This window comes from Peromyscus leucopus, chromosome 2, assembly GCF_004664715.2.
Source record: "Peromyscus leucopus breed LL Stock chromosome 2, UCI_PerLeu_2.1, whole genome shotgun sequence".
Classification (NCBI taxonomy): domain Eukaryota; kingdom Metazoa; phylum Chordata; class Mammalia; order Rodentia; family Cricetidae; genus Peromyscus; species Peromyscus leucopus.
Window position 1 is genome coordinate 46458569 of NC_051064.1, and position 12485 is coordinate 46471053.

Genomic DNA, 12485 nt, shown 5'->3' on the forward strand with positions numbered 1-12485 from the left:
AGGAGAAAAGAGCCTCTACCTGTTGGTCTCCAACCAGCCCCAGGGAAGCCCCTATAGTAGGAAATGTCCAGAGTCAGCTCAAGGACCAGCATCTATATATTCTTTGGCAGCGTCCCCAGAGCCCTGAACTTGCTGAAGCAGAGTGATAACAGATGCCCCGCAGTCATGTGTGAGCTTTTCTTCAACCTCAGCATCATTTGAGAGGAAAGCTGACTGGTCAAACACTCCCTTCATCGTGCTAACACTCTGGACTTGCTCCATCACCTCTGGGAGACTTTTCTAACCAACTGAGCACCACCTTATGTATCACCTAACATCTTTAGCCTTTTGGGATATATTCTTTAGTGTTCATACATGCAGATGTGTTCTGATCAAATCTAACCCCCTTCCCTCCTCTCTAGGTCTTCCCTCACCCTCCCATCACTGCTTTTCCTTCTCTACTTCATGTGCTCTTAAAACACACACATACACACACACACACACACACACACACACACACACACACACACCATCGAGTAGTGCTGCCTGTAGGTTCCTGACTGTAGGACAATTCACTGGAGCTTGAGTGTGGGTAGCCTCTCAAGGGGCCAGCTCCATGAAGAAGACTGACTCTCCCTTCCCCAGAAGCCAACTCAGGTAGGGGGTGGGACTTCATGAATCTCTCCCATTTGTGCTAGGATTTGGGCTGGCCTGATTTTGTACAAGTTTTGTGCATATAGCTGAAGCTTCTGTGACCCCCAAGCTTCTGCGACCCTAAGCTTTAGTGAGGTCCTGCAACTACCCTATCATGTCCCGGAAAAAAAAAAAAAAAAACTGACTATAAACACTTACTCATGCCTTTGGCTCTTGCCGTTCTTCCTGCCCCATTTTTTCTGATGAACCCTGAGCTTTGGAGGAGGGAATGTGACGTAAATACCTCATTTAGACTGAGCACTCCACTGTCTCTTATTCTCTGCATATCTCTGGATTAAGTGTTTTTTAAAAAATAAAATCTTAGTTAAGGGATAGTTACTGTATCATAAAATTCAACTGTTTTTAATACAGAATATACTGGGATTTAGTAAATTTACAGAATTGCACAATCATTGCCACATCCCAAATTTCAAATATTTCCAGCAACTCGAATAAGATCCCTCATGTCCCTTTTTACCTAACGTCTTAATGATAACATTAGAGTTGCCTGTAGCCTAAATAGTTAAAACTAAGGTTAAGACACAAGCAGAGTCAGGGAAGTGGATTTGTACATGAACACGTTGGGGAAAGGAGAATTTGGGAAATATAAGGAAAGGTCAAAGGTTGTACATGGTTCATAGGTCTACTGAAGGCCCCAAATAGCCTTAGAAGCCAATGCTGGAACATGAGTTACTACATGACTAGAAGCAAAGTGTAGAGGCTTTTATTTCCCAGCATGCCCTGTACTCACCTCGATGCCTTGTACTTTTATTTTTTGGTAACTATTTATTGATTGGAATTGAACTAAGTTGAAAAGATGCGTATTGGTGAGGGGAAAATACTTCATCATGAACGTTTGTCACCTAGCATCCTTTCCTACCCCCTACAGCCCCTGATGCAACCTTTTAGGTGACCGGCCCACCCTTCCACATGTATTCTTATAGAAATGATAATTCCAGGAGTCTAGAAGCCATGAGATTAGAGTTTTCCTCCTTTCCACCTGAGCACATCTACAAAGTCTATGCCCCAGCTGTCCTGACTCTACCAGATGCAGTGTGCTACAAAGCAAACACTGTGCTCCCGTTTCTCCCCATTCCAGAAACACCCTGCTCCTGCTTCATCACAAGCCAGTCGCCCGTCCTGTATGTGCATGCAGCCTTTTTAGATACTCAGAACTGCTTTCTGTTGCTTGCAGCCAAGCACCCTAACACTTCATATATTATAAAAACTATAGAAAATCATTGATAGTTTCTATAGGGGACATTTCAAGAGCAAAAACTACTGACTTAGAGAGACTATTTGTAGCAGAAAAGGCAGAGTAGTTGGATTTGAGCCTCAAGGTTCTTTTGTAAGTCATGTGACAAATTTTGGAAAACACTATGAATGATCATAAATAGTTTTATTATCTGGTGCACAAGTTCAGCTACATATGTGCTGCCCCACTCAGCTAAGCTGTAATTTGGCCATCAAAATGATTTCAGCTCAGAAATTTAAATGAACCCTGATTCTTTTAAAAGTGTGATGAAACTAAGCATTAAGCATTCACTCTTTGTAATTTAAAAGTTAGTCCCTTTGTAAATTTTGCTGAAACTAGATCGATGTTCTAGGGAAGTTTGATAGCTTTGAATATAAGTAAAACTCTATGAATGACTTTTTGATTAGAGTCAACCAGATAAATTTGTCCTATAAGATTGATTTTTAAGCTTCTTGTAACTATGAAACTGCTGTGAGTCATTTCAATTTTTAACATAATCTTTAGATTGCTATGAGATAATATTCTCTCAGAAATCAGAAACCATATATATGCTACCATACCCTTTAAGTCATCTGCTTTTCTTTTTTTAATTTTGGCTTGGGATAAGGAAAAGAAACATAGTAAAATTAGACCTACTGAGCTTAAGAATATTGACATTATGTCCTAAATAATACTTAATTTTAAAATTCTTTACAACTTTAATTCATGTCTAGACTTACCCCACAACCTCCTTGGTACCTCTCGAAATACTGCCCAGTGTTATACATTGTGTTTCTATGTAAAAGGGTTTTGGTCATTTGAACTTTCACCCAGATAGGCTAAGAAAATTGCTTGTACAATTCTTAAACATGTATCAACAGTGCAGATTATTTTAAGACCTAACATATGAGGATGAATAATTTTCACATCCTTTTTGCGTTGTAGAGAGAACAGCCTTCACGGCTTGTCAAGCAGTTGGTGTCACAGCTCAACCTCACTCGCGTGCTGCCTGGGCAAGTGATTCAGTGTTTGCTGAGCACTGCTTCCTGCTGAAACAGAGTGCCTAGGCTATGAGTCAGCTGTACTAGGAGCCAGGAGGCTTTGGTGCAGTCTTATGTTTTGTCTTATCACCCAAGGTTCAAAATGTGTAGTTCTTCCTCTTCAGTGACAAGGCCCAAGATGTTAGAAGTCTCAATCCAGGGCTGGGTTATTAAAATGTTCATTTTTCAGAAGTCATGGGTTCCGAAATGATTGCACATCTCTAAAATACTAAATAAATGAAATGGAAGAGTGGAGAACTCTTCAAGAAAATAGCAGATCAGTAAATGGTCCAAAGTAGCATCTTAATGATAAATGCCAACTTTGTGGTTCAATATTCAATTGACTGAGATAAAGGGACCGGGCAGAAGACAGCTGTCAGATGGAGTGAGGACACATAAATGTGCTAATACATGAAAGCCATTTATGAATTTCCATGCTGCTTGTCATTGAGTAACAGTTCTAATCATTTGATAGATGTGCATTCTATTACTGTTATGTCAGATTCCAGCTCCGGATGAGGGCAGAGTCTGAAGATGGGGGGTGCAAGAGCAGCAACAGGAGGCATCAAACACAGGATACTTTGTAGATGTAACCAACCGTCTTATTAAAATAAGAAACACAGAGCCAATGTAAAAGAGAAAGCTGAGAAGTCAGAGCTCAGAGCTAAAATCTTACCTCCTGCAGTGCTCCTAACTTCCCCGAGAGCGAGCTACTTCCTGTTTGTCTGTGTTTAAATAGTCTTTCTGTTCTGCCTTCTCATTGGTTGTAAACCCAACCACATGACTGCCTCATCACTGCCTGTAAGTACCGCCCTCCAGGTCTTAAAGGCGTATGTCTCCAATACTGGCTGTATCCCTGAACACACAGAGATCTACCTAGCTCTTCTAACCACCACGCTCTTGCTATGGCTCTAATAGCTCTGACCCCAGGGCAACTTTATTTATTAACATACAATTAAAATCACATTTCAGTACAAATAAAATATCACCATAATACTTCTTAGTTTTGATTTTAGGAGAGATGGACGGACAAAGAGGAAGTGCATCTCGGAATCGCTAGTCCTACTCTGACAGGAGCCATCCCTGGCAGGACAGGTCTCAGTAGAAAATAGAAGGAGTTGTCAAAGGAAAGAGGTGAGCTGGGCCATGGTGGTCAGGAGAATCTTGCAGCCTGACTGGCTAGCAGCCAGAGTGCTTCTTTATTTATATAGAATTTAGTAAGCAGGAATACATTCATATTATTCCAAAACATAGATCATATCATTTTTGGTTTTGGACATGAGTTTCACTTCCTTTTGCTCATCTTTTAGTCATCATTAATAAACTACAACAGAACAGAGTTATCATTTCCAATCATTTTCCCTCAAGTTCTGATATCATTAATAGAATTAGTATTTTTACTCTTTAACCCCATAACCCAATTTTTAAAAATCTAGAGGCATATGACAGCTTGTTCTCAGGCTGGTAGCTTTTGTGGCTACAAGGACACTAGACCAAAACAAAATCTTCAAGCCAGCCCGGGCATATTGCCATGTCCCAAGCAGTGTATTATTAACTCTTAATGGTCAGAGTGTCCAAGAAAAAAATTCTCAGGCCAAAGGTGCTGCAGTTATTATTTAAATTCTGGCATAATACAATGTTTATATTTTATATTTTTATAGAATTTGTTTATAACTATAATCCTGGCATTCTGTTGTTCTTTGGTAATATAACATCACAGTGACTCTGTATGAGCTAACTTTTCTCAGAAAAGGAGGTCCTGATATCTCATTCTTTTATCATCTTTCTACGTCATTCTTTGCTGATCAATATATGTTCCTGTGTAGGACAGAGGTAATTTCAGGTAGTCTAACTTTGTTGCTGTATATGCCAACTAATTGCCTGAGTGTATAGTCGGAAGAGGCTTCCAATCTGATCTGTGACCAACTCCTTTAGCCCACCAAACCTTGTTGACCTTTTTAAGTTTACTTTGTTTTGATTATCTTGTTCCTGAATAAGTACAGGAACAGATGTTCCAAAGATGTCTCATAGCCTCACAAAGAGACCTCTGGCTTCTTTATGTGTCACAACCTCCAAGGCATAAGGAAGACCTTCAAGGAGATAAAGATATCTCCCTAAAAGTGGGGGGAATAGTATGTTCAGGACTGTCCTGGGGAAGCTTAGAAACAGCATTCCTGGGAGAAGGCATAAATGATTCATAAGAAATTTTCCATCAATTCAATATCCCCAAATTGTACAAATATTAAAAGTCTCCCAAGTATGTAACAGGTGGAGATGAAAGCCGAAAGTGGCATGGCAGCCATCATGTGACTCAGTTTTGCTGGATCTTTGCCAGGCAGCTGTGCTGGCTTTGACTTCTGCCATTCCATCCAGATGTGGCTGTGCTACTGCTTCAAACTGATGCTTCATCAAATTCCTTCACCCCTTCCAGGTATGAGAAGTAGCATCTTTGTTTTGATTTGATTCAGGGGAGCTGAAAGCTACAGGGCATCAGACTGGTACTCACAGGGCTGGTGTGTGTGTGTGTGTGTGTGTGTGTGTGTGTGTGTGTGTGTGTGTCTTTTTAGGAAGGAGTTCTGCAATCACCTCATAAGCCACCCACCCCAGCCAGGCACAACACAGTCATCAGATAACAAGCAATGGAGTCATATCACACACTAATGCTAAGGTAATTCTCTTAGTGTTTCAAAGACAGACAACTTGAGCCAAGCACAGGAACACATTTGGAGGTTTTTATTCAGCTTATGCCTCTCATTGTCCTCTCAGAATGGAAATGTATCATCATAGTTTGGTGTCCTAAGGTCACAAAGATAAGAAAATATCTACTTTGATTTCAAACAGAATCATTTATAGATAAAAAGAAGTCCCTTCCATAAAGTTAAACAGCTTTTCAAAAAGCCTCGCACTACAGTTAGTAATAATTTATGCTTGGTGAACAGGAAAATATGCCGAATTTATTCATTGTACTGTGTGTGTGGCACCTCTCAAAAGGGCAAACTGATAAAGAAAAAATGAGGGTGGGTAACTTACTGGCATTTGCAAATCTAATATAAAAGGTTTTCATAATTCTTCCTTGTTTCAGGCAAAGAAGAAAATTAATTTTGAAAGTGGCAAAACAAAAAATTCCTATTATTTTCAAAGTCATGGTAGCTGACATTTTACCACATGGATAATTCCAGGGACTGGTTTTTCCTTTGTCCTCTGAGATAAATGTTGCTCAGTTTTTGACCCCTAATCAAAAAATTATTCACAGGAGACAATCTCTGTGATGAAAGGAGAGTCTGGCTGGATTTTACCCAGTCACATCTCATAAACACCCGAGAGCTGAACACGCACTCTTTTTTTAACCAAGATATGTGTGGTTTCTACTGTTGGTATTTCTGAGTGAGGCTTTATTTTCTCATCCACTTTCATGGTGCTCATCGCATGGTTTCTCCCAGAGAGTTGTTAAAGCTCCTTACATTTAAATAATCGCTTAGAGAACATCTGTAATTTTTCTGCTTCGTGTAGCAGACAGGACATTAGGTACAGCATGAAGTTTGGGAAATTAACTGGAATTAAAGCTCAGAAAAATATGTCTTAACTCATGAGACACACTTATCTTTCTGCTATATGAGATAATAAGGTCTTTATCATAAATTACAGGTATTGCATGAAGATTTGGAAATTGTAAGGGAAAAACACAGTTTGAAGCATAGACTTGGCAACTTAAATATATTTAAGCACATCATAAAAGTATGGTTGAAAACCCTTAGACAATATACCTTAGTGACATGGCTTATAGCTCATTTTTTAAAGGAATGTAACTAAAAAATTACCAGGTTTTGGAGGCAAAGCTTTTTTGAGTCTACTTTCTTTCCTAAATTTAAGTTTGAAAGAGGCCAAGCAATGCTGCCCACTGAGAATTCTTGGTGGTGGTTAAGTTAATCCTCAAATACAGGAACAGCTACATCGAGGCAAACATCTACATCACGAATTGTCAGAAGCCAGGGAAACCCCATGGTGGAAGTTTTCCTTAATTTGATAGACCAAAGAGAAGGCTGGGCCTTTGCAGCAGGGACCCACTGATCTGAGGATTCTTTGACTTTTCCTCTCTTTAACCCATATCTTCTAATACAATCACAGTGGCCGGTGGAGGCTTCTTGGGGACCAGTCTACCTGTGAGATAAGAAAATACAAGACACCACAATGAATTTTTTCCAACCATAAAGAAAAAGGAAGTGTATGTTGTTTGCAGGAAAATAGATACAACTAGTGGCAATCATATCAAGCAAATGAAGCCAGTCCTAGAAAGACAAACATTGTATCATACATTTTCTCTTGCTTGTGGCTCCTAGATTTCATATAGTCACATAGAATAATATGTATGTATGTATGTATGTATGTATGTATGCATTGTGTATGTGTGCTTGTATAAATATATGCATGTATATATATATGTATGTGTATGTATATATGTGTGTATGTGTGTGTATGTATGTGTGTATGTATAGACTATGTATGTATGTATTAAATGACAGTAGAAATAAAATTGCCTAAAGAGACAGAAGGACTATGTTAGCAGAAGAGGTGAGAAAATGGAAGGTGGAGGAAACAGACAAGGGGAGCATCTACTTACCATATAACCAGTAAGAAAATTAAAGTAAGTATATAAAATGCCAGCCCCAGAAAGATTTGCTCTCAGGAGGTCCAGTGCCCTCCTCACATTTGGAGGCAGTGGGGAGCATGATTAGATTCTGCTACATGGTAACTTAAAGCTTAGAGGCAGCACCAGATGCCAATGAAGCTTCTAATGTACCATCCAATCAAGGCTTCCTGTGTCCTCCTGAGACTTGGTCATCACTACTGCTCAGGAAGCTGAAGACTCAGAGGAGTCCTTTTCCCGTGAATAATTACTTCACAGAAGATGGTAACTAAGAATGAGCTCTCTCAAGTCCTGCCTTTCCTTGCTTTTGGTCCTTAGTGCGCCATGGAGAGCCCCAGTTTCGGCGCTTTCTTCAGGGTTACCCTGACTTCAGTGTGAGGGATTTGTGGAAAGACCTGGCCTAGAGTGGGTGGCAGATAGTAACTGCACCCATCAAGCAGAACTGGTCACAAGTTGACACGGACACGTGGCACTCTACCTACCCTGCCTGTTTTCTTCTCACACTGAGGAAGCACTACCATTCCAAAAATCTTGGGCTTTGGGTCAAGCACATTTGGATTTAAATTTCAGCAACCACATCTAAACATGTTTGAATTCAAGATCCTTGAGTAAATGACCTCAATTATAACGGACTGTTATAAAGCGGTAATCCAAACCCAGCCCTGTGTCAGGCACATCGGACAGAGGTGGAGGAGGCACAGGAAATGACACTGTGGCTGTCATTTCATATGCAGGGATACTGGGCAGAAGGAAATGAGGTGACAGCTGCTGAAAATCTGGCCCATTAGTGAGAGGTCAACAAGCATTGACTCCTCCTAAGGAAACGTTAAGGCCCACCTGAGTTAGCTCAGGTGTCAGGTGAGGCTTAGGGCCTGAATTCAAGGAGCTTTCCTGCAGTAACCTGACACTAAATGGCCTGGCCATGCCCACCCCCACTGGAACACCCCCAGTCTTCTTCCTGCTCATAATACTGTCCAGTTCTGTCCAGTCTTCCATGTATCACCCCTCTGGCCTTCTTTTTCCTTATGCCAAGATCCCCTGCCCCCCACCCCCCAGTTCCTTCTAGTTTCTGGGCAGAATCTCAAGCCCTGTCCTTTCTTCCTGTTCTCTCATTTCCTCAGAGGTGCCAGGATTTATAGCAACAGAGAAAACACACTTGCATTGGCATCTATTGTCTTAGTCAAATTAAGTATATTTACAATGCAGAAATTCGGAAGAATTCTTGTGTTTTTCACAAGGAATTAAAACTACTATTCCATAAAACTACTATTTGGTTGATATAAGCAACCAAAACAAGTGTGTGAATAACATCTTACCTCGCTAACTAGTTTCATTGCCTGAGTTTTCCAGACAATAGTATTATAAGGGAAACTGTTAAGAAATATAGTCATTCTTCATTGATTTGAGAAGAAGACAATTTAGAAAATAAATCCTTGGCAAATAATATAAGGCATGAGTAAATAAATATTCAGATTCAAAAGCACTGTAAAAATAGTAACAACAATGATAATATAATGAGTGTAATTTTTCAAGAATCTTTAGACTGTAAATGTAATGCTTTTTTCTTGTGATCAGAAGACCAAACCATGCATGACTTTTTACAGCCTAGCTGGTGATGTGTCCCTTCTGGGAACCATTAACCCCATCCTTATAGATGGTTCATAATCCTCATCAAAACCAGAAACTGCTTAAAACCTAAAAGGGCCATTAGTGATATTGGGTAGTTTATTAGATTATAAGATAATATTGAAATTCCTAGGGATAATTTATTTCCAGTAGTGAATTAAAGAGACCCAAGCTAAACAGGATAGCTTGAGTAGCTAGCAATTCTACTGGTTGAGAGTCAGCAAATGCCTTTTTGAAAATAGAATCATTAACTCTTCAAAGACAACTAAATACGAACAAGACCAGCGCAATGGTAGGGTAAGATGAAAACACACGAACAGAGAGCAACCATCTATTAGGACTGGGCTACAGCAGGAAAACGTATATAAAAAAAAAAAAAAAACATGTTAAAATAATGACCATCATCCTTGCAATTAGCTTAGAAATAGAAAGGTTAGGCATGGTAAACATGGATGTGTAGGGTAGAGAGAACAGCGTGTACAGCAGGAGTTTCCCGCGAGAACATGCCTCAGGATGCTGCTGTCTCTACAATGCTAATGCCAGTGCTGCAGCCCATGACAACTTTTCTCTGATAATGCAGAATCCCCAAAATAACACAGTAACACAATAACACACACACACACACACACACACACACACACACACACACATCACTCCTATGCCGATTTGCCAGCTACCCACTACAATCAACAAAAGAATCCTATTGTGCTCATGTGTACATCTATCATCTGTTTTAATGTGAGCTCATGACTGGAAGAAGGCGGCTAAATTGGTTGCGACAGGACAGTGAGTCCCCAAAAGCTCTGAGGACATAAGTACAAACTAGCTGTGCCTAGAGCCTTGTGAATGTTGTCTGTTCTCGTTACATGCAGCTCTTTACTAAACATAGTATTTTAATGCTTAAACTGTGGGGACAGTCACTAGTTAGCAAAAGCAGCTTTTGGAAGGAATTATTTCTTTTCTGAATTCCTGTGATTACTTGGGAATTGAGCACTTTTTTCCTGGAATCCTTGTTCTCATCAGACGCATGAGCTCTCCAAGGACATTTTGATATTTCTCCTGGCTAAACTCTAGGGACCTTATCAAATGCATGGTACAATAAGCTAATATTTCACCAGAAGCTGAAAATATAGGAAACTATAAGGGGGTGGCAAGAATCATATTCAGGTTAAATACTAAATTCTCAGAAGTTTAAAACTTTTCAATCAACATAAATGATTTCAAACACAATAGCCAATCAAAGCCTTCCATTTCCCATGGCCTGATTGATGGGAACTTTGCATTAAAATTGCCTATTCTGTTCAAAATATGGATAATATATAATTCACAGTTGAAATCAGTTCCCTTGAGTTTCTTGAGATTGGATAAGTGTCTGAAAACATCAGCAAATAGTCCTTAAAGTGAGGCAGAAATCTATAAACCATTCCACGCCTTGTCGATAGTATGAGGAAGACAGGATGAGATTGCAAACCAGGCCACCTTTGTCTGACCTCTCCCTCCCCCAGCCCCAGAAAACCAAGAGCAGACTGTTCCTTGAGCCTTTGTTTAAGGATGCAGAGGGTAAGAACTCTGAGTTCCTGTTTTCCCACTGATTTAAAGGAACTACAACCCCTTCAGTTCAAAATTGCTTTATATTTGATAACCTGGGGTCTAAGAAGATGCGATATTGCTGTATTCAAGAATTCAGAAATAATCACACAGTCACTACACTAAGCACCACATCCAAACAGGGGCAGTATGACCTACGGGAGATGAGACAAACAGCCAGGGGAGAACAGAAAGACATTTCAAAGTGAAAGGTGGACTGTACAAGAGAAAACGAATAATTTTCAGGTGCCCTGAAATCTTTAGCTGTCAGTAAAATAAGAAAAGAGTGCTGATGCAAGATTAAGCTCACCACTGGTTCATTTAGTGATTCAGGTAAATTTGTTAATCTCTTTGGGCCTGAGTTTTCCTATGTACAGACTGATCTTAATGTATAGGTTACGCTTATTTTTCCAGAGTCTATGATTTTTGTGACTATTACTGATTTTAGCTCGAATCATACAAGAGAGAAGAGGGAGGAGTTGGGAGGGAGGAAAGAAGGACAGAAAGAAAGTTGAGTTTCCTTGGCCTAACTAATGACTCTGCAGCTCAGCAGCAGGGCCTTTGGCAAAATGCAAAGGAACAAATCCACATCCTCAGTCTAATTGAATGTGGATGACTTCTGTGCATCACCATGGAGACCAAAGGGAAGATCTCCCCAGTAAAGGTCAAAGACTACAGAGAAGGCATGTCATTATGATAAATTCCTCTAATCCAACTAGATTAGCCCCTAATGCCATGAGACTCTTGTTGGTTCCTAAAACAATATCTCAGAGTAGGGGCCAATACTACCTACTTCAGAATTACCTCATCACAAATAGATTCTTACAACTTGCCCATACCCTTGAGTTCGAATCTCTCGAGAAAGGACTAGGCAGACTGCATTTCTAAGTTCTTATGGTGTTCTTCGTTGATTATAAAGCTTGTGAATTACTGGTCTAACAAAGCGGAGGAAGAAAGAATGAATACACAGCATACTTACAAGAGGCTCTGGCGGTGAAAGGTGGGAGTGGCGTTTGTCTCTACGGATGTCTGAGGTCCAAAGAAGAAGAGAAACCCTTCCTAATAAACTCGGTTAGCATCATCCCAGTTTTATTGTGAGTATGAATTTCTGAAACCAAGTATTCCTAATCCTAAAAGTTTTGAAAATAAAAATTAAATGCTTTTACCATTTCTCAGGGCTTGAAAAATTGAACACTGTTTTCTTAGACAGATGCTCTACCACCAAGCTATATTCTCAGATGAATTTTTCTTTGTATAATAATGTTTATCAAATACATAAATTTGATAAGGTTAAGCCAAACGTAGGTTTAATTGTATAAAATGAAGCATGTCAAAGGAGACTGTCAGCAAGAATACTTAATGAAGATGTTGCTCTCAATTAAGCTGATGTCTGGTTCGTATCTTAGAATTGGAGGTGCCTCACTGTCTTGCCCCTTGTTTGTTGCTATGACAAAATACTTTATGCAGTACTTTGTATTAAAAATAGGTCAGGCCATATTTATGGAGATTCAATAGAGTGGTGTTGGCATCACCTCAGCCCTGGATATTGGAGAGAAGAGTCACAAGGTGAGACAAGAAACAAAAGAGATTAGGAGAGGTACCAGGTCCACATATAACAATCTATTCTGGGGAGAATGAATCTCCTTTATAATCCCATCCACAGGCACAGCTGCCATAACCA